The 27298-nt window shown below is 42.4% G+C and overlaps 1 protein-coding gene across 4 annotated transcripts in view; it reads right to left on the bottom strand.

Annotated features, from left to right (window-relative positions):
• LOC147102055 (E3 ubiquitin-protein ligase rififylin-like) overlaps nucleotides 1–27298 on the bottom strand; it is a 102216-nt gene that overhangs the window by 71815 nt on the left and 3103 nt on the right. For 3 of the 4 annotated variants that reach the window (XM_085964206.1, XM_085964209.1, XM_085964210.1), the window contains exon 2: nucleotides 21207–21248. The exons of the other annotated variant lie outside the window; for it this stretch is intronic. The gene's annotated coding sequence lies outside the window, so the exon portion shown is untranslated. The remainder of the gene's footprint in view (nucleotides 1–21206; nucleotides 21249–27298) is intronic. 4 annotated transcript variants of the gene reach the window in all.

Here is a 27298-nt window from a genome sequence, read left to right as displayed (position 1 = left end):
CACCAGCGTTTTGTACAGCTCCATCATAACCTCCCTGCTCTTATATTCAATGCCTCGGCTAATGAAGGCAAGTATCCCATATGCCTTTTTAACCACCTTATCTACCTGTTCCGCTGCCTTCAGAGATCTATGTACATGTACACCAAGGTCCCTCTGAACTTCCTAGGGTCCTACCACTCATTGTGTATTCCCTTGCCTTATTTGTCCGTCCAAAATGCATCACCTCGCACTTTTCAGGGTTAAATTCCATTTGCCACTTTTCCGCCCATCTGACCAACCCGTTTATATCGTCCTGTAGCCTGAGGCTTTCCTCCTCGCAATTTACCACCCCACCAATTTTCGTGTCATCTGCGAACTTACTGATCATACCTTTTTACATTCTCATCCAAATCATTTATGTAGATCACAAACAACAAGGGACCCAGCACCGATCCCTGAGGTACCCCACTGGACACAGGCTTCCAGTCACAAAAGCATCCTTCGACCATCACCCTCTGCCTCCTGCCACTCAGCCAGTTTAGGATCCAACGCGCCAAGGCACCCTGGATCCCATGGGCTCTTACCTTCTTGACCAGTCTCCTATGCGGGACTTTGTCAAAAGCTTTACTGAAGTCCATGTAAACCACATCCACAGCATTTCCCTCATCCACCCCCCTAGTCACCCCCTCGAAAAATTCAATCAGATTTGTCAGACATGATTTACCCTTGACAAAGCCATGCTGACTATCCCCGATTAATCCTTGCCTCTCCAAGTGGAGACTAATTTTGTCCCTCAGAATTTTTTCCAATAATTTCCCTACCACAGATGTTAGGCTCACTGGCCTGTAATTCCCTGGTTTATCCCTGCTACCCTTCTTGAATAATGGTACTACATTAGCTGTTCTCCAGTCCTCTGGTACATCCCCTGTGGCCAGAGAGGTTCTGAAAATTTGTGTCAGAGCCCCTGCAATCTCCTCCTTTGCCTCCCACAGCAGCCTGGGATACATCTCGTCCGGGCCTGGGGATTTATCCACTTTTTGGCCTGCTAAAACCGCTAGCACCTCCTCCCTCTAGATGCCAATATGTTCAAGTATGTCACAGTCCCCTTGCCCGATTTCTATGTCTGCATCGTCTCTCTCCATAGTGAACACAGATGCAAAAAATTCATTTAAAACCCCGCCTACATCCTCTGGCTCTACACACAGATTGCCACTTTGGTCCCTAATGGGCCCTACCCTTTCCCTGGTTATCCTCTTGCCCTTAATATACTTATAAAACATCTTAGGATTTTCCTTTATTTTGCTCGCCAGTGTTATTTCATGGCCCCTCCTCACCCTCCTAATTTCTTTTTTAAGTATGCCCCTGCACTTTTTATACTCCTCTAGGGCTTCTTCCGTCTTTAGTCTTTTGTAACTGCCAAAAGCCCCCCTTTTATTTCTAATGCATTTTTGTATATCCCTTGTCATCCAAGGTTCCCTTTGCTTGTTGGTCCCACCCTTGACCTTTACAGGAACATGTTGGCGTTGTACTCTCTCTATTTCCCTTCTGAAAGTCTCCCACTGTCTTGATGTGGATTTTCCTGTTAGTACATAGTGTCATGAATCTCATCATGACTTATGAAGTAACACTGGGCGGCCAGCTGGTGGCGGCGTCCAAGGAGTATAAATACTCGGTGTGGGCCCAGCTTGCTCAGGATGTTTCTGTAACCAGGAACTAGTGATGTAACTAGAATCTCATGGTTTTGAAACAGTTGATTAAAGCCTCGTTTTATACTCAAACCAAGCACTCAATAGTCTTTTTACATCACATAGTAAAAGCTCCAACTGTGGAAACTGGACCTCAAAAGAATGGCAATTTAAGTTTCACATCAGATTTCCACAAAGGCCAAATGAAATTCATTTTCCACTTCACATAAAAACAAGAGTTCATGTATCAGGCTCATAAATTTTAAACGGCCGAGCACACGAACTGAACAATGGCACAGGTAGGTGCAAGTGCGCCAATACTGCATTTCTACCCTCGATGCAATCTTACAGTCGAAGTCCTCCGAGAGGTGTCTTAAGATTTTAATGGTTACAATAATTTTTGCTTCAATAGATAAACCAAACTCTTTGAAAAAATTATAATTCAAAATATAGTAGCACAAAAAACTGGACAAGTCCTGTGTTATTTCAATAGATCAAAATGCAGCACCATCAGAACGTAAATTAGATATTTCTGCATCCAAGGTTAGTAAAACCCTGGGGCGAAAAGCAGAATAAATTAAACCCAATTTCCATCATAGAAACATAGAAGATAGGAGGAGTAGGCCATTCGGCCCCTCGAGCCTGCTCCGCCATTCAATGAGATCATGGCTGATCATCCAAATTCAGTACCCTGTTCCTGCCTTCTCCCCATATCCCTTGATCCCTTTAGCCTTAAGAAATATATCCAACTCCTTCTTGAATATATTTACTGTATTGGCCTCTACTGCCTTCTGTGGTAGAGAATTCCACAGGTTCACCACTCTCTGGGTGAAGAAATTCCTCCTCATCTCTGTCCTAAATGGCTTACCCCTTATCCTTAGACTGTGACCCCTGGTTCTGGACTCCCCGACCATCGGGAACATCCTTCCAGCATCTAGTCTGTCTAGTCCCGTTAGAATTTTATAAGTTTCGATGAGATCCCCTCTCATTCTTCTAAACTCCAGCGAGTACAAGCCCAATCGACCCAATCTCTCCTCATACGTCATTCCTGCCATCCCAGGCATCAGTCTAGTGAACCTTCGCTGCACTCCTTCCACGGCAAGAACATCCTTCCTCAGATAAGGCGACCAAAACTGCATACAATAATCAAGGTGTGGTCTCACCAAGGCCCTGTACAACTGCAGCAAGACATCCTTGTTCCTGTACTCAAACCCTCTCGCTACGAAGGCCAACATACCATTTGCCTTCTTAACCGCCTGCTGCACCTGCATGCTTACTTTCAGTGACTGGTGCACAAGGACACAAAGGTCTCGTTGCACTTCCCCTTCTCCCAATCTATTGCCATTTAGAGAATAATGTGCCTTCCTGTTTTTGCCACCAAAGTGGATAACCTCGCATTTATCCACGTTATATTGCATCTGCTATGCTTCTGCCCAATCACCCAACCTGTCCAAATCACACTGGAGTTTCTCGGCATCCTCCTCACAGCACACACGCCCACCCAGCTTTGTGTCATCTGCAAACTTGGAGATATTACATCTAGTTCCCTCGTCCAGATCATTAATATATATTGTGAATAGCTGGGGTCCAAGGACCGATCCCTGCGGTACCCCACTAGTCACTGCCTGCCACTCGGAAAAAGACCCGTTTATTCCAACTCTTTGCTTTCTGTCTGCCAACCAGTTCTCTATCCAAGTCAATACCTTGCCCCCAATCCCATGTGCCTTAATTTTACACGCTAATCTCTTATGCGGGACCTTATCGAAAGCCTTTTGAAAATCCAAATACACCACATCCACTGGTTCTCCCTTATCTATTTTACCAGTTACATCCTCAAAAAATTCCAGTAGATTAGTCAAGCACGATTTGCCTTTTGTAAAGCCATGTTGACTTTGTCCGATCCGGTCACTTTTTTCCAAGTGCTCTGCTATTACATCCTTTATAAATGGACTCTAGCATTTTCTCCACTACCGATGTCAGGTTTACTGGTCTGCAATTCCCCGTTTTCTCTCTACCACCCTTTTTGAACAGTGGGGTAACATTAGCTACCTGCCAATCCATGGGTGCTGTTCCAGAGTCTATCGAATTTTGGAAGATGACCAGCAATGCATCTACTATTTCTAGGGCCACTTCCTTAAGTACCCTAGGATGTAGATTATCAGGCCCTGGGGATTTATCAGCCCTCAATCCCATCAATTTCCCTAACACCATTTCCCTACAAATACTGATTTCTATCAGTTCCTCCCTTTCATTGGACCCTATGTTCCCTGACATCTTCGGGAGGTTATTTGTGTCCTCCTTTGTGAAGACAGAACCAAATTATGTATTTAATTGGCCTGCCATTTCTTTGTTCCCCATTATAAATTCCCCTGATTCTGACTGCAAGGGACCTACGCTTGACTTCACCAATCTTTTTCTCTTCACTTATCTATAAAAGCTTTTACAGTCAGTTTTTATGTTCCCTGAAAGCTTACTCTCATACTCTATTTTCCCCCTCTTAATTAATCCCTTTGTCCTCCTTTGTTGGATCCTAAACTGCTCCCAATCCTCAGGTTTACTGCTTTTTATGGCCAATTTATATGTCCTCTCCATGCTAATCTTCATACTAATAATCAATCAAACATAATTAGCAACAGAATGAATGATAGATAATGAGGCACATCACAGTAGCTTTTTAATCAGCTATGGAAGCTTTATACGGGAGGTCACTTGCTCACTTTACACAATCAACCAGCACAAAGGGAAAATAATCAAACTGACTACGTGGAGGAAAATAGCAGTGATGAACTCGCTACCACATGGCTTAATTGAGGCAAACAGCATCAATGCATTTAAGGGGAAGCTATATAACTACATGAGGGAGAAAGAAATAGAAAGATAATCTGATATGGTTAGATGAAATATGGGAGGAGGCTCGTGTGGAGCATAAACACCGACCAGTTGCGCCGAATCATCCATTTCTGTGCTGTAAATTCTATGTAACCCACAGTCTTAAACTTTATGGCGCAACACATCAGGGGCAACTTCACAGAAAGACCAGCAATACCACAAAACAGGAATCAAGCCCCTATCTGCTCAGTTCTGGATTTGAATGGTGTGGATTGTGGAGGAGCTAAGCAGAGGCTATGGTATCTCTAGGTTAGAGGGGAGAGGGTGGAAAAACTGGCAAGGAGAATCAGGTCTGGATGCTCTTCTGTATCTCAGAGCCTGATACGGATGACAATGATGGCAGCAGGTTTTATGCATGCCTTGTTGGACTACATGATGTCAAGCCAGACACATTATGAAAGAAAAGGGGAGTTGAGGTTGCATCAAGGAAGATTACATTCATACAAAGAAAATCCGGTGAAGTCAATTTTTAAGTTTGTATTTCATTATTAGAAGATATCATTTTCTAGGCTTATAGTGCTGTAAACTGCACTTGGTTGTAGAATCTGGAGAGGATAGACTTTCCTTTACAAACTGTTGCCATGAATTCATTATCCGATAGCAAAACAAGCAATCATTAACTTTTAAAATTAATGATGCGTCAGAATTAAGATACTCAACCATACCATTGGCAAAGTCAATGTCAGAACACATCAGTCCCCAAAAATGATCGTTGCCTGCTGAAGAATGAATTCAGACAAGGAATTACATTATAGCCAAGTCTTAAAATTCAAACCAGAAGTTTTTCAGTTGATGTTACACCCCCCACTCCGAATGGCTGAAAAAATATTTTGATAAAATGTTAAGATTCAGAGGGGGAAAATGATGTTGAAACGTTGCCAAAATCCCTCCTCCAACACTGTTCCAGCAGGACAAGTGATTTATTAAATCCTGGATAAATATTTCACTTGCACATCTCTCTGGATTAGTAAAAATAGCCTCAAGCAGCTTTTTAAACAGACAATCATTTACTGGATGGATCTAATCCTTTCTACAACCCTTTCACCCTCACTAGAATAAACCAATTCCTTTATTCATAATATTTCTAAAAAAAAATAAAGTTTTAGGGTACAGTGGTCAAGTATGGCCTCTGCCAAAACACTTCACTTGGGCCAATCAAAATAAGACAATCAAGAAATAGGCATTTGGATGATGGAGGCCATTCAGCCCATCTTAATTGAGCATGACCTCACATTTCTCTCATTGCTGCATCTACTCGTTTCTTAAATAATTCCAGGGTTTTTGTCTCCACCACTAACCAGAAGCCCATTCGAAGAGTTGAAGAAGAGCCTAGTATCAATCCTAAAATTACTATCTACTAGTTTGAACACGTGTCCTAATCCTACTCTCGCTGTTGAATTTAAAGTAGTATTCCAGATCATCCTTTTTCATACCACTTACTATCTTAAGTACTTTTAGAAGATCACCCCCTTTCCAGGCTGAACAGTCCAAGTTCGTATTGTCTTTCCTCAGAACTCAGATCCCCGACACTAGAGATCAGCCTTGTGGCTCGTTCTCCACGGCCGCCAGTGCTTGAACGTCTCCCTTATTTCTCCAGAGCACTGCAGTACGATTACCTCCTCTGACTTGTATTTGACTATTTTGGCTATTGGCTTGCTGGTTTGTATTGGATGGTTATGTTGAGTCTAAGACTCCTAGGTCTCTTTCAACTTCACCCATAGCTATTTCATCACCATTCACAAAATATTATGTTGCCCATTTTTCCTCCCCATGTGCAGCACTTTACATTTGTCTGCATTAAATTTATCTATTGTTCAATCCATTCACATATTTTGTTTTGATCTTTTTATAGTTTAGGCTGCCTCCTCCTAGCTTGGCATTATCTGCAAATTTAACCAATTTGCATTGAGTTTCAGAATCCAGGTCACTGATGTACTCAATTCATATAATGGCCCTGAATTTGCGGTGAGTAGTAACAGCGAACGAACAGCGTTTGCTGTTATTACCACTTTGAAACTGGCTGCAACTTCAGGATTTAGCGCATGCACATCCCTAAGGCGGATCTCCTGAAGTTGCGGTCAGTCATTCACTGCTCCGACACTGGCGGCACTGTGGCCCGTGCACCATCCCCCGCCCCCAGCCAGCAATCAGTGTAATTAGGGAAATCGGTGAAACTGACGAAAACTTGGGCTTTTCCCACGGTAATATCGCGGTTAAATTCCCCAGTAAAAGTTAAACCTTGTTGGATTAGGTTTTAACAGTGTATTGACTGCTGAACAAACATTACGGCCCTGAAAAACTCATTTTAATTTTGTGGAGTCTCAAATTTCCCCATTATAATAAAAATTACAAGTTGTCAGAAACTTCCCCAATCTTGGTTTTGCTCTCTAACATTTTTAAAAAGTCAGAATATAAGAACCTTCTTCACTTCCCGATTCCCTGTGAGAATTCTGCATTGTGATTGGCTGCTTAGGCAGCTTGTTGCGTGAGCTGCTGTGACGTCTATGGAATTCCCACTACACTGATCTCAACTGCATGTCGAAATAGCCGGTCACAGAGATCGAGAGATCTTTGTGGGCAGCTTTCTTCGGGGCCAGCGGTGAACGCCTTTGCTTTGCTGCTGACTGCAAATTACAGGCTCAGATTAATCATTTGAAAGCCACTGCTTATTAAATTTATATTCTGGGTTGCTGTGTGTAGAAAAACTCGGGATAGAATCTTAACAGAAGAGGAAAGAATGAAAATCCTAGTAATTGTTGAAACAGGTCTTCCACACATGCACAATTGGGGTTATGTATAAATTACAGCCTGTATCCCCTTCCTAATTCAGGGGCTCCGTGGCCAGTTGCAACACTCCTATTGCTACCATGGCTGAGATCAGCGAACTCAATACATACCAGGCATCGACTGGCACCTTCCTAGTCTGTAAGGCTTAACTAAATCACTAGGCAAACTCAATAATAAGTCTTGTATTTATTATACAGGATCCCAAACATAATTGAAACAAATAAAAATACTATGGCAGCAACTGAGCTAATGTGTGTACATTTGCACCAACGATCTGCACAGGGTAATTTGTTTTTGGCAGGTAACAGGAGAAATTGGAAAAGGAATTAAATTGCATGTGTGCGCCAACTGTGCACAAAGCAGTACCGAATTAACAAGAGTAGCTTCAGTATGCATTGTGTCGTCCAGTATATTTAATGAGCAAGCTCATTATAAAAAAGTTATTTTATGCAATTTTATATTGGTGTAACTTTCTGGAAGTTAAACAATGAGTACTGATGACCAATGTTCCCTTGAATTTTTATGTTCGGAGCGCGGTCCCTTTAACTGGTTGTGCAGTCTATTCAAATTTTCGTGCATGTGTGGTTTCTTCAATGTAAAAGCTGGTGAGCGGCCTGCGCGGGACCTCCAGACCGCTGCACGGCCTCGCAGCTTAGTGGGAACGTTGATGACATCAGTGGAAACTGGCTAGGTGTTCCTGAAACCAATAGTCGCGGTACACCTAATATTAAAAAAAGATGTACCATCTTCCATGATTATCACGTCAATTTGCCGAATCCAAAATCCTTCTGGAATAATAAGAACGTGCTCAAATGCAAGAAGTACAACTGATTTCAGAGTTCAAGAGCCAGTTCAATTGTTGGTCTCACTCCCAAAGCAATGCATTTACTGGTACTGCACTGGTTGCTAAAAGGGCACACGAATTTCACTCCCATATCCTGCACAGCAAAAAATGTTTTGCCTTATAAATCGGATTGTGGTCTGATGTCAAGACATACCCAACTTGTAAACTCATTTTCTTTTCTTTCAAGTGTGAACTGTATTGAGACAGACTTTAAAATATGGAAGAAATCTTTTAAGATTCACATGTTATCTGGAGGTACATACATACATATATAAAAAGGATTCTTTTAGTTGAAGAACTGGGTCATGTTTTAACGGTCACAGTGACAGTGGATGCAATTTCTATTCCCAAAGGGAGAAAGCGGAGAGGAGAGTGAAATCAAGGTGGGTGGCACAAAGGTGGGTTTCATGTTTCAGCTTCTTTTGCAACAATAAGTTTTAGATTAGATTGCTGTCCAGAAAAATTATCTGGAAGTGATGCTGGATCATGAGCCGAGCCCAGGGAAAGCAGAAACCATTGTCTGAAAGCAATGATCCAAATGATGTCATAATTATGCTCCTTCAAAAGATTAGCTAAACACTTTCCCACAAAGACAAAGCGCCTCAAATTTACAGAAGCAGCACAGATTACACTTTTCGGTTGCAGGGCCTATTCATATTACCCTGGAGCATTGTTCTGGTGTTCTGTACTGGTAAGCTGCATGGTTTCAGCTGGTTACACGCCAGGAGTACCGTTACACACACTTGGCCTAATTCTCAGCTCTACCAACCTGCACCCTAGCTCTCTGGATTTAGGGTGTGTTTCTGTGGGGAGAATGCACGCATTCTATCAAATATTTTGATCCAGTGGCGTTGTTCAGGCTGAAGCATGGTGACAGATCATATCAGATTCCACCCGACCAAAAAATATATTAGGCAAATCCCAAATTCAGTAAAAACAGAAGTGTCACATAGCCTGCTCACTAGTGCATTCACTATGAGAATTCATTCCATTTTCACACACAAAAAACACTAACATTTCCCACAATCCAGTCTGCCAAACATGCACTGCCATTGCTTTGAATTTCCACTATTTTCCAAATTAGAAGGGATTTGAAAAGATGCACGCACTTATTTTTATTATTCTAAAATGTTGCTCCAGAAGTCGCTGGTTGTCCCGTTACAAACTGTCGCCTCTAGTCTGGATTTAAATCCATCACAAAGCAAAATTAAAAATGAATGCTGTGACAGTCGAATCATCTGTAACTATACAGAGGAAAGGAAAACTATCCTTTCATTAACTGCATTCTTCAGCACTAGGGTGGTTAGCAAAGTAAACATGTGTTTTGATGGTGACTGATTTACATTTGGACTAACAGTACAAATGTAAATGAACAGTTGCACACAACTGTTATATATTTTTTAAATGTGTATATATTATGTATATGTATGTATGTGTATGTATATATTTTAAAATAGGACCTGTAATTCAACATTTTATTGTTTTAAGTCCAAGGTGGCTCAAATGAAGGTTTATTGTAAACACCTGTCATTTATAGTTAAGAGCGGTCAAGTTTAATTTATTGGTGCACGGAATGTATTTGCGGAGGACACAAAATTGGTGGGGGGGGGTGGTCAATACTGAGGAGCACTGCAACAAATTACAAGATGACATTAATAAACTGGCAGAATAGGCGTATAATTGGCAAATGAATTTCAACACAGAGAAGTGTGAGGTATTACATTTTGGGAAGAAAAATAAGGAGGTCACATATTACTTGGAAAAGAAGAATCTAAATGGGGTAGAGGAACAAAGGGATCTCGGAGTACAAATACACAAATCACTAAAAGTAGCGACACAGGTTAATAAGACCATAAAAAAGCAAACCAAGCACATGGGTTTATTTCTAGAGGGATAGAATTGAAAAGTAGAGAAGTTATGCTAAACTTGTATTGAACCTTGGTGAAACCTCACTTGGAGTACAGGAAACTCTTCTTTATCCAGCACCGACGTGGTGCCGGTTTATCAAAAAGTCCGGATTACAGAGAGGTATAGTAAAAGGTACGAGAGCCCCGTACACAGCCACAGATCCAGGCGTCCCTGTTGCATAGCAACAGGTGCAAGAACCCCGGTTACACGGCCACAGATCCAGGAACGGCCACTAATATGAAGTAAAACTTACCCAAACCTACTCCTGAATTTTGCCGGTTAACAGAGATTTCTGGTTATTTAGGTGCCGGTAAATCGAGAGTTTCCTGTACGGTGTACAATTCTGGTTGCCATATTATAAAACGAGGGTGCAAAAAAGATTTATAAGGATGGTACCAGAAATGTGATGTAATACCTATCAGGAAACTTCTTCATCCAGAGAGTGGCGAGAATGTGGAACTCGCTACCACAGGGAGTGGTTGAGCTGAATAGTATAGATGCATTTAAGGGGACGCTAGATAGCATATGAGGGAGAAGGGGATAGAAGGTTATGCTGATAGAGTTAGATATGAGGAAAGACGGGAGGAGGCTCGAGTGGAGCATAAACGCCGGCATGGACTGGTTGGGCCAAATGGCCTGTTTCTGTGCTGTATATTCTATGTAATTCTATTGAGAAATTGACATACGGTAACCAATTTAAACATCATTGCTTTTGGGAACATTAAATTAGATTTACTGCAGCAAATGCCAATCCACCACCCAGAGTAAACACATCTCATATCACCAACAGTGAACAAGTAATATATCATAACAGAAATATGAATCATTGATCATCAAATGTGCAGTCATCACAAAACATTTCCTGATTTGGCAAATATTTCTCATCTCTCACATGCAATGATCAATATGCACACTGGTTCAGACTGGTGTCCTGTATAATTGCATGTATTTACATTTCTGGTGGAAAAACTTCTGTAATAAAAGGGATTTATCAAAAATAAGTACACAAAAAATAGTCCAGAGCATATGCATATACAAGAAATCTGACTACTTCCTGCGTGCATCACCTCCATGCAACAAGCAGGGTGTTGGCTGCCAACCAATAATCTGACTAAAATGCCCAAAGATAAACAGCAGCTGTGCTCACAGCCTGATATGATGATTTCCTCACTCAAAGAGCCTGCTAACACAAGAAACAGTATGGATGGCATCCTGGACCCACAGTCCAGCAAACATTGACATGTTAATAATAATTATAATAAATCAACTTTATTGTCATTGTTAGTGCACAAGTGCAGTACAACGAAATGTAGGCTTGCGGCTCCCAAGAGTGTACATTTTGATTAAGACATTTAACATTCAACATTCATTTGGCTTGTAATACATAAACATAATAAAGTGCATTGGCAGATGTGCAGGCTTTAGAGTTTATTTGTAGAGTTCAGTAGGATGACAGCCCTAGGAAAGAAGCTGTTCCTAAATCTGGTCGTTCAGGAGCATAGAGCAGAAACTAGAGATGGGGGGCGTGGAGAGGAGAGAATTACAACTGGATCAAATTGACCAGAAATCAACACTTTAAGGAAAAAGGCTCTTTTAAGATCTGCATCATTCAGGAAGTCTGCATTTCCAGCCAAATCTGAAATATTTTAACTCTTTAATTACCATGAAGAGATCTGACCAGTCCAGACTTTTTAGTGAAAAAAATTCCCAAAGGACCTAAAATAAAATGTTGTCCGCCTTGTATTTGCACTGAAGTTTCCCCTTTGATTAGATTGTACCTTTCAACACAATTAATACACAATCCTACAATTAAAAAAACTGTGCCGAGACTGTTCGTCTTTTCTGGTCACTGCTAACAATGTTGTATTACTGTGACTGCACATGATTACAGCAACCAAAATTGGAAAAGTAAAAACAGTGACAAGAGTTCCAAACCAATGGCACACCTCAGGCGTCACGTTGAGGTATAGAGTGTGTCACACACCTTCAACATTGTTATCACACTCTGATCCTTCGCCTAATCCATCCTATTGATAAAACATCCATTTTTGGAATCCTTTATACTATGAGAACAATATGCATTTTTGCACACTTCAATATTTGCTAGTCATACACCCATTTAGTAAATCGCTAGAAGTCTGCATTTTCTTTTTTGTCAGAACACCCAAGATTTTCCACACAAGTTGGTGTAATTCAGACATTTAAGATGTTCTACGTAAAATATCCACATTAAGATCATTACTAAACATTATATAAATAATAAGAGGTCCAGGTCAGATTGGAAGGGGACTATATGAAAGCTGGCTTATTAAAATTAACCTCAACAACTCCCGAGCACTTATCTGTTGCCCAGGTTCCAAGACAACTTTACCCAGGAGCTTTCAGTCAACAATGTGTCTCGTCAGGGCCATCAAATGCTTTCGGAAACTCAAATGAATTCCAACCAGCACCTGACTATATAACACACAAGTGATAAAAGGTTTAGTGTATTACAGTCAGTCAGTCAGGTCTGCTGGTTGTATAGATGCATTGCACAGAACCTACATGATGTTCTAATTAAACAACCACCGTGTGCAGAAGACTCATGCCGTAAAGTTCTGAATTTGTTGAAGTTTGTGAAGAATGGAGGTTTGAGAAATCAATCCTTGAGGTGAAGGCGACATGGATGAGGGTTTCAGTGCTGGAGGGGCTAAAGTAGGGCGCAAACCGACAACGTCTTCAAGGTGCAGGACAGTCTTGGCTACGGTCTGATACGCAGTTCAAATCTCAGCTCAGGGTCAAACAGAACACACAGGTTTTACATAACGAAGTTCAGTCGGAGTGGGCAACCAAGTTGAATGAGCCAGAGTCAGAGGCACGTCATGTCTTAGGTGCTGGCAAGAGCTGGGCACAATTTCAGTTCTGCCAACAGTAAGCCAGGACTTAGTGTTGAACAGGCAGTCAGATAGCACAGCAACAGCCCAGAGCCCAGGTGATGTTATCAAGGAGTAGCAAGTAGATGAAGGGAGATTAGGAAAGAGGGATATAAAAGACTGGCAGTCAGACGCGATTATGCCATAGTTTTTAACGAGGACGTGAAAGTGAAAATGCAACTGTAGGAGTACTTGGAGAATGTGGAAGAACCACTACTGGAGCTAAATATTTATACGGAAAGCATTCCAAAAGTTAATAGAACTAAATGTAGAAAAGTCACCAGGCCCAGTGTAAGAAGGATATCAGAGCCATGGAAAGGTATAGTCCAGATTCATTATAATGAAAGCAGGAATGAGAGGTTATAGTTAGAAAGGCTTGAAAAATGACGCTGGAGATGAGGAGGTTAAAGAGGATCCAATAAAGATTTTCAAGATTATGAATAATTTGGGGAGTGTAAATAGTAAAAGCTGGTTTTCACTGGTTGGTAAATCAGTAACAAGGGGGCACAGACGGAGGGTGCTCACTGAGGGTAAAGAGTTAAAGAGAACGTTTTCTAGAGGGTTACTAGAACATGGAATGCTTTACCACAAGTGGCACAGACGACAAATTCATTTAAACAAGAATTGGATAAATATTTGAAACAGGAAAATTATAAAAGCAAATGGGGAAAGGGAATTCGAGTAGCTAGTTCTAGTTAAAGAGCCAAGCGTTGGCACAGGGTGGTGCTCTTTAACTGAAGCGATCGGAAGTAATAAAACTCACTACACACTTGGTTTGAGCATAAAGCAAGGCTTTAAATCAACTTGTTTCAGAATATGGAGGTCTAGTTGTACTTCACTAGCTCCTCGTCTTACAAAATGTCCCTGGAAAGCTGGGCCCATGCCTGAGTATTTATACTCCTTGGACGGCGCCACCAGCTGGCTGTCCAGTGTTATTTCATAAGTAGTTTCTTGATGGAGATTTATAACACTATCTACTCTAATGGACACCTTCTGTGGTGTAATTTCGAGGATTCTCTCCTCTAAAGTCTACCTCCAGGGCACTGCTCTTTCCTGGTTCACGATTATCTGACTCACCACAGCCACTATACTGCTGCCAATGACTTGTCCTCCTCTGCTCATATTTCCATGGGTCGATCCTTGGTTTTCTCCTCTTTATTATCTACATACTACCTCTTGGCTGGATCATCCACTAGTACACAGTTAGCATTTGCATGTATGCTGATGACACACAACTCTCCATCTCCTCCACTGACCCAAAGGTTGTTGCTAAGTTTTCAAATCACATATCCAATATCAAGACCTGGATAGGAGTCAATATTTCCTTCAGCTGAATGCGGAGAAAACTGAGATCATCCCCCTTCAGTGCCTCTGAGCTTCTGGCCTCGAGTCAATTTCAAGCCGAGTCAGGAAATGCTAAATTTGGCATCCTGCTCAACTTCCTACCCATATATTCTCTAGTATTGAAAGTGTTTTCTTCTAGTCATTGCCTCAGCTCCCCCCTTCTGCAGCTGAAACCCTTTCATGCCTTCACCTCAAGGGTAGACTTCTCCAACATCCTTCTTACTGACCCATGCACTTCAACCTCCACTATCCCAGGTCCTCACTCATACTAAACCCCATTCTCTCATTTCTCCCACCCTCTTCAAGCTCCACTGACTGTGCTCCAGCTTGTCAATTTCAAATTACTCATCCTTGCTTGCAACTCGCTCCATGGCTTCACCCCTTAATGATAGCCCCGTTTTGTATCATTGCACATACCCTCTGCTCCTCGAACACTAGACTTCACCTCATCCCTTGCGCTCTCTGCTCACCAATAGCAGCTGCTTGTTCAATTACAGCGTCAGGTGGCTGTAAAAGATCCCATGGCACACTCTGAAGAGCAGGGGTGTTCTCAGAGTGACTTAGCCACCATTAATCCCTCAAGCAACAGCTAAAACAGATGATCTGGTCATTTATTTCATTGCTGTGCACCCTACATTACAACAGTGACTATGCTTCAAAAGTACTTCATTAGTTGTAAAGCACTTTGAGACATCCTGAGGTTGTGAAAGGCATTATATAAATGCAAGTCTGTCTTTCTTCTCCTCACTGCTGCCCTTCTGGAATTTTATCTTGTTCCCTCCACCTTGGTGACGCCATTCTTGCTGTCAAAAACCTGCTGAAAATCCTCCTCTTAGACTGTGCCTTGTTCCCCATCCTAGACTTTCTTGATGCTCCTTATTGTAAAGCACTCCAAGATGTCTTTCTACATTGAGGAATACTGCAGGTTGTTGTTGATTCTAATAGGAGGAGGAGATAAAGGACAAAGCTTTGGGATACACCAGAGGTGACCATGTAGGCACAAAAAGTGCTGATTGAGGAAATGTAACTGGACACTTAGGAGCGAAATCACAAGTGAGAGAATGGAAGCAGTGTTGAGACTGGATAGCAAGCCATGATCTCTGTCACACAAACCGTCATTGCTGACTTGGTCCAGGGCACTGTCCATGTTGCAGGTTGGTTATAAACCAGAAGAGGGATTATAAAAAGGCAGCAATGACAAGGATCCTAGATACAAATGGAAGGCTATGATATAAAACGGTTAAGGAAGGCCCATCTTACCTCATCCTTCCAGGCAAGCCCGATAGTCCTCCCATGGCATCCAACTGTTTCTTAAAAGATTCCAAGTTTTTCACATCCACTACCTTACCAAAGCAAACTCTACGTTGATCACTTTTGTGAAGAGCTGACATTACCTTTTTAGTTTGAACCTGCACCCCCTTATCCTACCTCACAATATAGCTGGTAGTAGTTTTCTAAATCTACCTTGCCCGTTACCTGGATCATCATTACAATATTTTGTCTACAGAATGCACTTGAAATGCAGAAACCCATAGCGGATTTAGAAGCCAAGCCTTTTAAGGAATTTCAGTAATACAACTCTTCCATCTACTGCAGCGAAAACAATGACTCCAACAGTCATTAAAAAACTCCACAGATCTGTCAGTGATCATCTTACACCTCATTAAGCAATTAACACGACCCTACAATATCTAAATATTGATTGCAGTTGAGCAAATAACTGGCATTAAAGAGCTTCATTTTCAAGGTCACTTCTGTATTTAAAGTGGCAAACGACTGTCAATTAGTCAAACTAGTCACACCAATTAATTCATTTATAAAACAGGGGAAACATTTTCACTTATTTTGGTGATTACTCTGTCGGGTAATCAGCACTGCCTATGCTTTGTCAGTTGGGAGCAGGATCTGTTCCACAGCCCAATAATGATACTCACTAAAGACTAATGCTCATCAACGCAAGCTGTGCAGTGTAATTTGGATGGCAAGTCGCCCAATGCCAATTTAGTGAAACAGTGCAAGACCACCTAGAGAAGATAGTCTGATATCACTCAATTTCACAACAGCTTCATTGGAACTACAAGCTGGGCAAGGAGGGTTGGCTCTCCGACGTGAAAATCTAACTGGCATTCGAATGCTCACGAGCAGATCTCCATCTACCCCAACCACAGAACAGTATGAAATCAGTAGCATAATTTCGGTCTGCCCGTCAGTTTCTGTAGGTAGTAATTGCTTTCAGCAGCTACCAGTTTTTTTAAAACCAACAGAAAATTCTGCAACAGAACGACATCCTAAGTATCCATTCTCACAGCTCAACAGAACGCTTCCAACACATCAAAAGTTGGTCAGCAACTTCTCAAGCAGTTTCCGGTAGATATTACATACAATGTCAGCAATTCAAACTTTAAAAAATGTCACTGCAATGCATTTTTACAGTAAATGTATCCCAACTATTTCAGTGCATATCTGTAACTAAATAGTATGTGTTGCAGATTCAGCAGGACTTCATTCCCGAGTTGCTCCTTGGAATTATTGTACAAGCAATAGCTGTGCAATAATAATGCGGGCTGCTAGCAAGGCAAATATGCTGTTGCCTCTACCTACTTACACACAATCAGCTACTTCAACAAGCTGGGGGAAGCGGATTCCAATCAAAATTCAAAAGAGGAAAGCACATTTTTTGCAGCAGCGAGAAGTTAGCCTCGTGTACAATTGGTGAACGACTTGTAATGATAGGAATGAAGGTTATTGTAGGCACACATCATACCAATCAAAATCAGTGCAATACTACTTTAAATGTGCCTGTTCACCTCCCAATACTGCACCTGGAAATTAAACTGTTCACTTGAAACTCTAGACTCGTTTTAGTATTTAAAGAACCACACAGCAAACAAAGCTTGAAGAAATGTCTTATTTCTCCAGAAAATTATAGTAGCAAAGCTCCAACATATCTGCAAAGTAAGAACTACTAAATGTAACTATTTACGTGATAACCACTTAGAATGTCATTCATTCTTGACATTTCAAATTTGTTTAAAAAAAAATTTCAATTTGAACATTGACAAAGTACATAAGGAGGACAGTGGAGACGAGCGGAAACATTTCAAGGATAACCCGAAGCAAAGACTTAAGGAATGTGACATTCTTCCAGAAACATGACAACATTTCGCCAAAGACTGCATAGTTTGAAAATTTGCCTTGAAGCCAACAGAGTGCTAACCACAATAGAAAACCCTTGTTGCAGAAGCAGCCAACCAGCAATTGGAATATGGAACACTGGGCATGTGACTGTTAATGCGCATCACTGACTGTGACCATTTTCTATACTTCTGTCTCATGGTCTTCTAAGTGACTTGTAATTTATTTTGATTGGCTGGGTATGGCATGCATGAAGAATAATTATGCTTAAAAGTCTCAAAGCAACTGAGAAATCTACACAATGCAATTTCCGATATGCCAGATATAAATTCCACACACTCTCCCCATTCTAACAAACCCCATGTACCCAAATTCAGATAGCTTAGCAAAAGCCAAGACTCAGAGATCCTGTTGAATTTATGCCAACTAAAACCACCATAGGTATTGGCTTCTGCCCCTCATCTATCTAGGACTATCCTACCAGTTAGGACACCGATTTACAGATTACCTGGCTGAAGGGGACAAATTTCAGCCGCGTGATAGGTCTGCCCGCCCCGCTCCTGGCACAGCCAAAGTCTAGCTGGCTAATAATCAGTAGCATTCTTGCAGATGAGCCTGGCTCAGGTACCAGATTACCAAGTCCACAACAGAGAAGGAAAGAACTTGCATTTACATTGCAACTTTCACAACCTCAGGGCGTTCCAAAGTGTTTCACCAGCAAGTGAAGTCCTTTTGAACTGTTACGTACTTTTGAAGTGTAGTCACTGTTGTAAGGTAGACAAATGTAGCGCCAATTTGCACATTCCACAATCAGCTTTGAGATACACGACCAAATCTGTTTGAGTGAGGTTAGTTGAGAGATAAACGTTAGCCAGGACACTGGGAGAAATCCCCCGCTCTTCTTCAAACAATGCCGTAGGAACTTTTACGTCCACTTAAGAGGGCAGACGCTGCCTTGTCCAAAAGACAGCACCTCCTACAGTGCAGCACTCCCTCGGTACTGCACTTCAGTGTCAACCTAGATTAGGTGCTCAGGTCTCACGGTGGGCTTGAACCTTCCATCAAGCTGAGGCCGACACCTTCGAATCTCCCATAGGTAGATGTGTTTGGGCGCAGATGTTGAAAGGCATCACTCAAGATTTCTATCATTAGACGTGAGTTTGGTGCAGTTGGTAGCACTCTTGCCTCGGAGTTAGAAGGTTGCGGGTTCAAGCCCCACTCCAGAACATGAACATATAACTTAGTCCAATATCGGAATGCAGTACTGCAGGGAGTGCTTCATGGTCAAAGGTACCATCTTTTGAATGTGACCTTAAACCAAGACTGTCTACTTGTTTAGGTGAGTGTAAAATATCCCATGGCACTACCCAAAGAGTAGGGAGTTCTGCTGGTGTGCTACCAACATTCATTCCTCAATCAACACCATAACAGATTAACTGATCATTCATCTCATTGCTGTGTGCAAATTTGTTGTCACATTTGCCTACAAAACAAGAGCGATCACACTTAAAAATTAATTCATTGGCTGCGAAGCATTCAGGAGATCCTGAAGATATGAAACATGCAATATAAATGCAAGTCTTCCTATTCTAAAAGTACTGCATTAAAATATCACAAATGAATACAAATAAGCTTCATTTCTTGCAACAGGGTTCCTTACTGCTGATTTCTTAGTTCTTTTTTATAACAAAGCTAGTCTCCCTTATGACATAGAAACATAGAAGATAGGAGCAGGAGTAGGCCATTCGGCCCTTCGAGCCTGCTCCGCCATTCAATGCGATCATGGCTGATCATCCAAATTCAGTACCCTGTCCCCGCCTTCTCCCCATATCCCTTAAGAAATATATCTAACTCCTTCTTGAATATCTTTAATGAACTGGCCTCCACCGTCCTCTGGCAGAGAATTCCACAGGTTCACCACACTCTGGGTGAAGAAATTCCTCCACATCTCAGTCCTAAATGGCTTACCCCTTATCCTTAAACTATGACCCCTGGTTCTGGACTCCCCGGCCATCAGAAACATCCTTCCCGCATCTAGTCTGTCCAGGCCTGACAGAATTTTATAGGTTTCGATGAGATCCCCTCTCAATCTTCTAAACTCCAGTGAGTATAAGCCCAATCGACACAATCTCTCCTCATACTGCCATCCCAGGTATCAGCCTGGTGAATCTTCGCTGCACTCCTTCCATGGCAAGAACGTCCTTCCTCAGGTAAGGCGACCAAAACTGCACACAATACTCAAGGTGCGATCTCACCAAGGCCCTGTACAACTGCAGCAAGATATCCTTGTTCCTGTACTCGAACCCTCTTGCTACGAAGGCCAATATACCATTTGCCTTCTTAACCGCCTGCTGCACCTGCATGCTTACCTTCAGCGACTGGTGCACAAGAACACCCAGGTCTCTCTGCACTTCCCCTTCTTCCAATTTATTGCCATTCAAATAATAATCTGCCTTCCTGTTTTTGCCACCAAAGTGGATAACCTCACATTTATCCACATTATAGTGCATTTGCCATGTTTCTGCCCAATCACCCAACCTGTCCAAATCGTACTGGAGTTTCACGACATCCTCCTCACAGCATACCCTCCCACCCAGCTTTGTGTCGTCTGCAAATTTGGAGATATTACATCCAATTCCCCCGTCCAGATCATTAATATATAGTGAACAGCTGGGGTCCTAGGAGCAATCCTTGCGGTACCCCACTAGTCACTGCCTGCCACGCAGAAAACGACCCGTTTATTCCAACTCTTTGCTTTCTATCTGCCAACCAGTTCTCTATCCAAGTCAATACCTTGCCCCCAATCCCATGTGCCTTAATTTTGCACGCTAATCTCTTATGTGGGACCTTATCGAAAGCCTTCTGAAAGTCCAAATATACCGCATCCGCTGGTTCTCCCGTATCTATTTTACCAGTTACATCCTCAAAAAATTCCAGTAGATTAGTCAAGCATGATTTACCTTTTGTACTATTAATGGAAAATTTAGCATGTACAGGTGGAACCCCGGTAATCCGGCACCCGACGGTCCGGCACAAATTGAAAGCGGTGGTCTTCAGTTTGCGGAGCAGCCGCTCGGTGGCGCCACCGTTTCCCGCGATATAAACAAACATAATATTGTTATTTTAGGTGTTATTTACCTAACCTTCAGTGGTTCAGAATTTTCAATGGTCCGGCACCGGCCTGGTCCCGAGGGTGCCGGATTACCGGGGTCCAACCTGTACAAGATTCCACAAACATCATATAGTCCCAAATAAAAATTAGCTCAAGTTTGAGACCAGTGCGTTTAGAAAAGTACTAGTAGAAATGATCATTTGATTAGTCCAATGGGAGTATTCCAACATGCACATGCTCAGTGCGTAGCTTTTTAAACTAGCTTTAACAAAACTTGTACAGCACAAAATGAATCAATACTGTGTTAGGAGAACAGCAACAATGGCTCCGCTGTTCATTCAGCAGCTTTAATTTGAAACCCCAATTTTAAACTTTATGATCACCCTCAGGTACTTAGCGCCACATTGGCTGCCTTCACCAGGTTTTCAATTTCTCCAAAACTCAGGCGCTATTAGACTAGCGGTTCTGGCACAAGAGAGAGAGAGAGAGAGCCCAGACAACCACAGCATCAGCTACACAACGACGGAGCGAAGGCTGCAATGGACACATTTACCCAGGTCAAAACAATCAGGCTACTTTTGTGAGACTCCGAGTGAGCAGCATACACTCACCTGAACTGACAGCAGTCTTCACCTCACCTTTGGGATAGTGATCTGTAATTACACACCATATTACTGCTTAATGGGAAAAGACGCTATTACTACTCATTTCTAATTTATTTTTGCAAATAAGATTACATTTCTAAGATAATTCCTGATGGGCCTTCAATAACCACAAAACTAGAAGTTATAGACTTAAACAAGTTGGCTTTTAATCACTAAGATCAGAGCTAACATCTCAACACGCCGACTGGTTCACAGGAATGAGTCATACAGATCCTGGGATCTTTATGTAAGAGAAGTCAGGGGCGGAGCCAAGAGCCAAGACCTGGAACCTCCCAGGTTAGTCAGGAAAGAGGAAGTGAAACTATACACAGTGGGGGAGGGTAATATACATGAGTGCAAAACAAATACAGGATCAAGACAAACAGATTTCATTACAATTCCATTCTGACAACTTATGACTATTCAACTAGATCTGGTGGAAACTGTACAAGTCCAAACTTTATTTTTACCCTACAGAAAATGTAAGAAATTAATGGGCGTATGTTCGCAAGTGGGGTACTGAAGTTTCATTTTTAAAGTTACACTAGCCAAACTCTCATGGCATTGCTCATGGTGAGTCAGAGGTTTTCACAGAATCATTGAAATTTAGGAGACAGGAGGCGGCCATTTGGCCCATCGGGTCTGTACTGGCCGAAAAAGAGCAATTCAGCTTCATCCCACTTTCTACCTCCTGGTCCGTAGCCTTGTAGGCTACAGCATTTCAAGTGCATATCCAAGTACTTTTTAAATGTGTTGAAGGTTTCTGCCTCTACCACTCTTTCAGGCAGTGAGTTCCAGACCCCCACCACCCTCTGGGTGAAAAAAGTTCTCCTCAACTCCCCTCTAATCCTGCTACCAATGACCAAATCTGTGCCCCCTGGTTATTGACCTCTCTGCTAAGGGAAATTAGGTCCTTCCTATTCACTATCTTATTTATACACCTCAATTAAGTCTCCCCTCAGTCTCCTCTGTTCCAAAGAAAACAAACCCAGCATATCCAATCCTCCTCATAGCTAAAATCCTCCAGTCTAGGCAACATCCTCACAAATCCTCTCTGGTGCAATCACATCCTTCCTGTAATGTAGTGACCAGAACTGTACGCAGTACTCTAGCTGTAACCTAACTAATGTTTTATACAATTCTAGCATAACCTCCCTGCTCTTATATTCTATGCCTCGGCTAATAAAGGCAAGTATCCCATATGCCTTCTTAACCACCTTATCTACCTGTCCTGCTACCTTCAGGGGTCTGTGAACATGCACTCCAAGGTCCCTCTACACCTCTCAGTATCCAACCATTTATGGTGCATTCCCTTGCCTTGTTAGCCCTCCCCAAAATGCATTACCTCACACTTCTCTGGATTGAATTCCACTTCCCACTTTTTCTGCCCACCTGACCAATCCATTGATTTCTTCCTGTAGTCTACAGCTTTCTTCCTCACTATCAACCACACGGGCAGTTTTTGTATCCTCTGCAAACTTCTTAATCATGTCTCTTACGTTGAAGTCTAAATCATTGATATATACTACAAAAAGCAAGGGACCTAGTACTGAGCCCTGTAGAACCCCACTGGAACAGCCTTCCAGTCACAAAAACACCCGTCGGCCACTACCCTTTGCTTCCTGCCACTGAGCCAATTTTGGATCTAACTTGTCACTTTTCCTTGGATCGAATGGACTTTTACTTTTCTGACCAGTCTGCCATATGGGACCTTTTCAAAAGCCTTGCTAAAATCCATGCAGACTACATCAAACGTGTTACCCCACTTGTTACCGCCTTAAAAAATTCAATCAAGTTAGTCAGACACGACCTTCCCTTAATAAATTCATCTGACCATCCCGGATTAATCCATGGCTCTCTAAATGACGATTAACACTGTCCCTCAGAATTTTTTTCCAATAACTTGCTCACCACCGAGGTTAGGCTGACTGGCCATTAATTACTTGGTCTATCCCTTTCTCCCTTTTTAAACAAAGTTTTGTACCAAGGAGTATTACCAGGGACACTGACCTATCAGCACTGGGGCAGCCCGGAGACCAGGGAGCACGGAGAAAGGTCTGACTTTAATGAAACAGGGTTTCAGTACTCTGATCGTGGTCCCTGGGCACTAGAAGGGGGGATCTCAGCGTTCCAGAAACACTGTGGACACTCCTAGGAGAGGAATACTTGGACTGGGGATGGAAAGAGCTTACATTTATATGTATACGCCTTTCACGACCACCAGATATCTCAAAGCGCTTTACAGCCAATGAAGTACTATTTGAAGTGGAGTCATTGTTGTAATGTGGGAAGCGCAGCAGCCAATTTGCACACAGCAAGGTCCCACAAACAGCAATGTGAAAATGACCAGATAATCTGTTTTTGTTATGTTGGTTGAGGGATAAATATTGGCCAGGACACCGGGGATAACTCCCCTGCTCTTCTTCGAAATAGTGCCATGGGATCTTTTACGTCCACCTGAGGGGGCAGACGGAGCCTCGGTTTAACATCTCATCTGAAAGATGGCACCTCCGACAGTGCAGCACTCCCTCAGCACTGCACTGGAGTATCAGCCTAGCTTTATGTGCTCAAGTCCCTGGAGTGGGACTTGAACCCACAACCTTCTGACTCAGAGGCGAGTGTGCTACTAACTGAGCCACAGCTGATACTGTGGGAGGGACATAGTGGTTAGCACTGGCATAGTGGTTAGCACTGTTGCCTCACAGCGCCAGGGACCCGGGTTCAAATCCAGCCTCGGGTGACTGTCTGTGTGGAGTTTGCACATTCTCCCCGTGTTTGCGTGGGTTTCCTCCCACAGTCCAAAGATGTGCGGGTTAGGTTGATTGGCCATGATAAAAAAATTGGCCCTTAGTGTTAGGGGGGGATTAAATATGTGGGGTTACGGGGATAGGGCTTGTGTGGGATGGCTGTCGGTGTAGGGACCGGGTGCTAGGGTTTGGATGATCAGCCATGATCTCATTAAATGGCGGAGCAGGCTCGAAGGGCCGAATGGCCTACTCCTGCTCCTATCTTCTATGTTTCTATGGAAGCCTCAGGGAGCACTGGGAATGCAGTCTATGTATTTCTGAACACTGAGAAAGGGGCCCAGGAGGGGAGTTCTCATGGCCAGCAGGACTGAGGGGATGATTTTGGAGTATTGGGGGTTGTTGGAATCTAGGAGCATGATCGAACAGCTGGTGGGGGGGTTGCTCACAAGGGGACTCTAAATGCCACTGGCCCCTTTGCAAACCATCATGCCCCATCCTCTCACCATGTTTCAAGGGGTCAGTCTCCTCCCCCAATTTGGCTAGCGCCTCTTTGGTGTTCAGGTTCCCCACGACTACGTTCCCCATTGTTAGCTGGGTCTTGTTTTTATGTTCTGCTTTAAAACATTGAAGAATGAATTTTCTGCTTTTTAAAATGAACAGAAAATTGTGGGCTGGGATGCCTAATTTCCTAATATGCACTCCCTGCATGTGCCAGGGTGCAGAAGTGAAAAATGTGTTGCACTATCACAGAAACCCCATAGTGCAGATAGAGGCCATTTCGGCCCATCGAGCCTGCACCGACACATATCCCACCCGATCCCCGTAACCCCAACACATATCCCACCCTATCCCTGTAACCCCACCTATTACTAAGGGTCAATTTATCATAGCCAATCAACCTAACCCGCACATCTTTGGACTGTGGGAGGAAACCGGAGCACCCGGAGAAAACCCACGCAAACACGGGGAGAATGTGCAAACTCCACACAGACAGTCACCCGAGGCCGGATTCGAACCCGGGTCTCTGGCGCTGTGAGGCAACAGTGCTAACCACTATGCCACCGTGCTGCCCCTATTAGTGAATTTACTGACACAATTTTAATACACAGGAATTTCCATAAACTAAAGTTTTTAAAATAAGGGAGTTTACAAGTTTTTATAATAAAAAAACCTTCAATTTCAAAAATGGTTCAGGAGAGATTTTTTCCCCTTGATCTAGGCAGCTGAAAAGGGGCGATATTTTATAGACAATGGATGCTTTTAGAAAATCGGTTTCCTTTTCTAACCATCTACGAAGAAACCACACTAACCTAACACACTGTTACTGATCACACCTGCTGCCTCAGGTGTTTGTAGAATTCAAATACAATTGGAAGCACATTTATATTAATTCGCTTGTTTGAAATAATAGCATTGAGAATTCAATTGGTACTTTTTCAATTTCTTTTAAAAAAGCAATTAAACTCAAGTCCTCACAGGAGGTGGGTACAAACTCCACTACCCTTGTTGATGCACAGACTGTGTACTGGCTAATCCTGCAAACGGTTCAAAATACATCGCTGGGGTTGGCAGATTTGTGCAACTTTGGGGTAAAAGTTTCCAGTCTAATACAGGTATTAGGCTTTTGAGACAGGTTTAAAGATTTGTCAATTTTTTTTATTTTTTATATAAAGGCGAGCACTAAAAGACACAAACAATTCAACGGGCAAATTTAATCATTTTATTATGCACTATATATGGTTTTTATTTTCTTAACGCTTATTCTGGACATTATATAGTTCAATTACTGAAAAAAATGGACAAAAATATTTTGAAAAAGCGTTTTAAATTAATTTGATTCAATCAACAAGAGTTGGAGGCAACTGTTTAAATTGGAAAGTCGCCTTATAAATGTTTATATAAGCAGTTTCAATGTTGATGTAAAAGTGGGGATCAAAAATGACGACAACAGAAAGGAAGGTTTGCAGACAGGAAGTATGCAAATACAACAACTTGTATATCATGCCTTTAACATAGAAAAAACCACATCCAAAGGTGCTTCACAGGCATGGAAGGAAAACATAAATGCCGAGCCAAAAACTGGAGCTATTAGGAGGGGGTGATCAAAACCTTAGCCGAAGAGGTGGGTTTTAAGGAGGGCCTTAAAAGAGGGGTTTACAGAGCACGGGACAGAGGCAGTTGAAGACACAGCTGACAATGGTGGGGGATGCACAAGAGTCAGAGGAATGGAATGGAAAGTTCAGGGAGCAGTTTCAAGCTGGAGGAGGTTAGAGATTTCTAATAAGATGTGTAATAGAGATATTTCCAATGAACATCAAGACTTAACAGCAAGAACAACAGAAAATGCTGGAAAAACTCAGCAGGCCAGGCAACATCCGTGGAGAGAAAATACAGTCAACGTTTCGGGTGAAAACCCTTTGTCAAGACTAAAGAAGCACAGGAAATGAAATAGATTAAAAGGCCAGGCTGGGAGAGAACAAAAGAGAAGAGGAGACATTAAGAGGTATTCAAAACGAGATGAGATGGTGATAGGACTAGTGGAGACAAAAGACAGCTCTAGATTAGGTGTGAAATGCGCTGGCAGAATGGGAGACAGCTGCCACGTGGGAGAGAGAGGAAGGAAAAAAAAGGGGGGGGGGGGGGAGGGGAGGAGGCCGCCAAAACAAAGGTGTGGATAAAAAATATAAGTAAAAATGTAATAGGGGCCGAGGTTATGATCTGAAATAGTTGAACTCGATATTGAGTCCGGAAGGCTGTAAAGTGCCTAATCGGAAGATGAGGTGCTGTTCCTCGAGCTTACGGTGGGCTTCCGTGGAACAATGCAAGAGACCGAGGTCCGAGTGGGAATGGGGCGGTGAATTAAAATGACAGGCGACCGGAAGCTCGGTCTTAAGACTGAGCAGCAGCCTGGCGGAGAGCCTGGAGATGTTGCACTACTTTCTTTCGTGTGGCAGTAGCAAATCAAATCGTCAATATCCAAGTTGGATGTACTGTAATTGAAGTAGGCCTCCTAAATCCTGAACTGCACTTGGGTTTACTGTAGAAAGTGTCTGTACTACAAAGTAGTCATATACAACTTTTGTTTGTCTTTAAAAATTGCATGGATTATAGTTTTAGCAATAAAAAATATTTAGTTGAAAGAGTGGCATGCAATAAGTTATGAATAATAAGTAATTCTATACATTCCACAACAAACAGAACAATTTTTTTTGCAGCGAGGGGGAAGAAGAGAGAGATGAACACCATCTCCTTCCTGCTTTGCCCTCATCACTTTTGCTCCATCAGTTTCCTCCCCTCTCTGATCGCCTCAAT

Source organism: Somniosus microcephalus, chromosome 22 (assembly GCF_052327205.1).
Source record: "Somniosus microcephalus isolate GS21.2 chromosome 22, FLI_Smic_1.0, whole genome shotgun sequence".
Lineage (NCBI taxonomy): Eukaryota > Metazoa > Chordata > Chondrichthyes > Squaliformes > Somniosidae > Somniosus > Somniosus microcephalus.
Note: the sequence above shows the minus strand (reverse complement) of the source record. Positions and strands in the feature narration are given on the sequence as shown.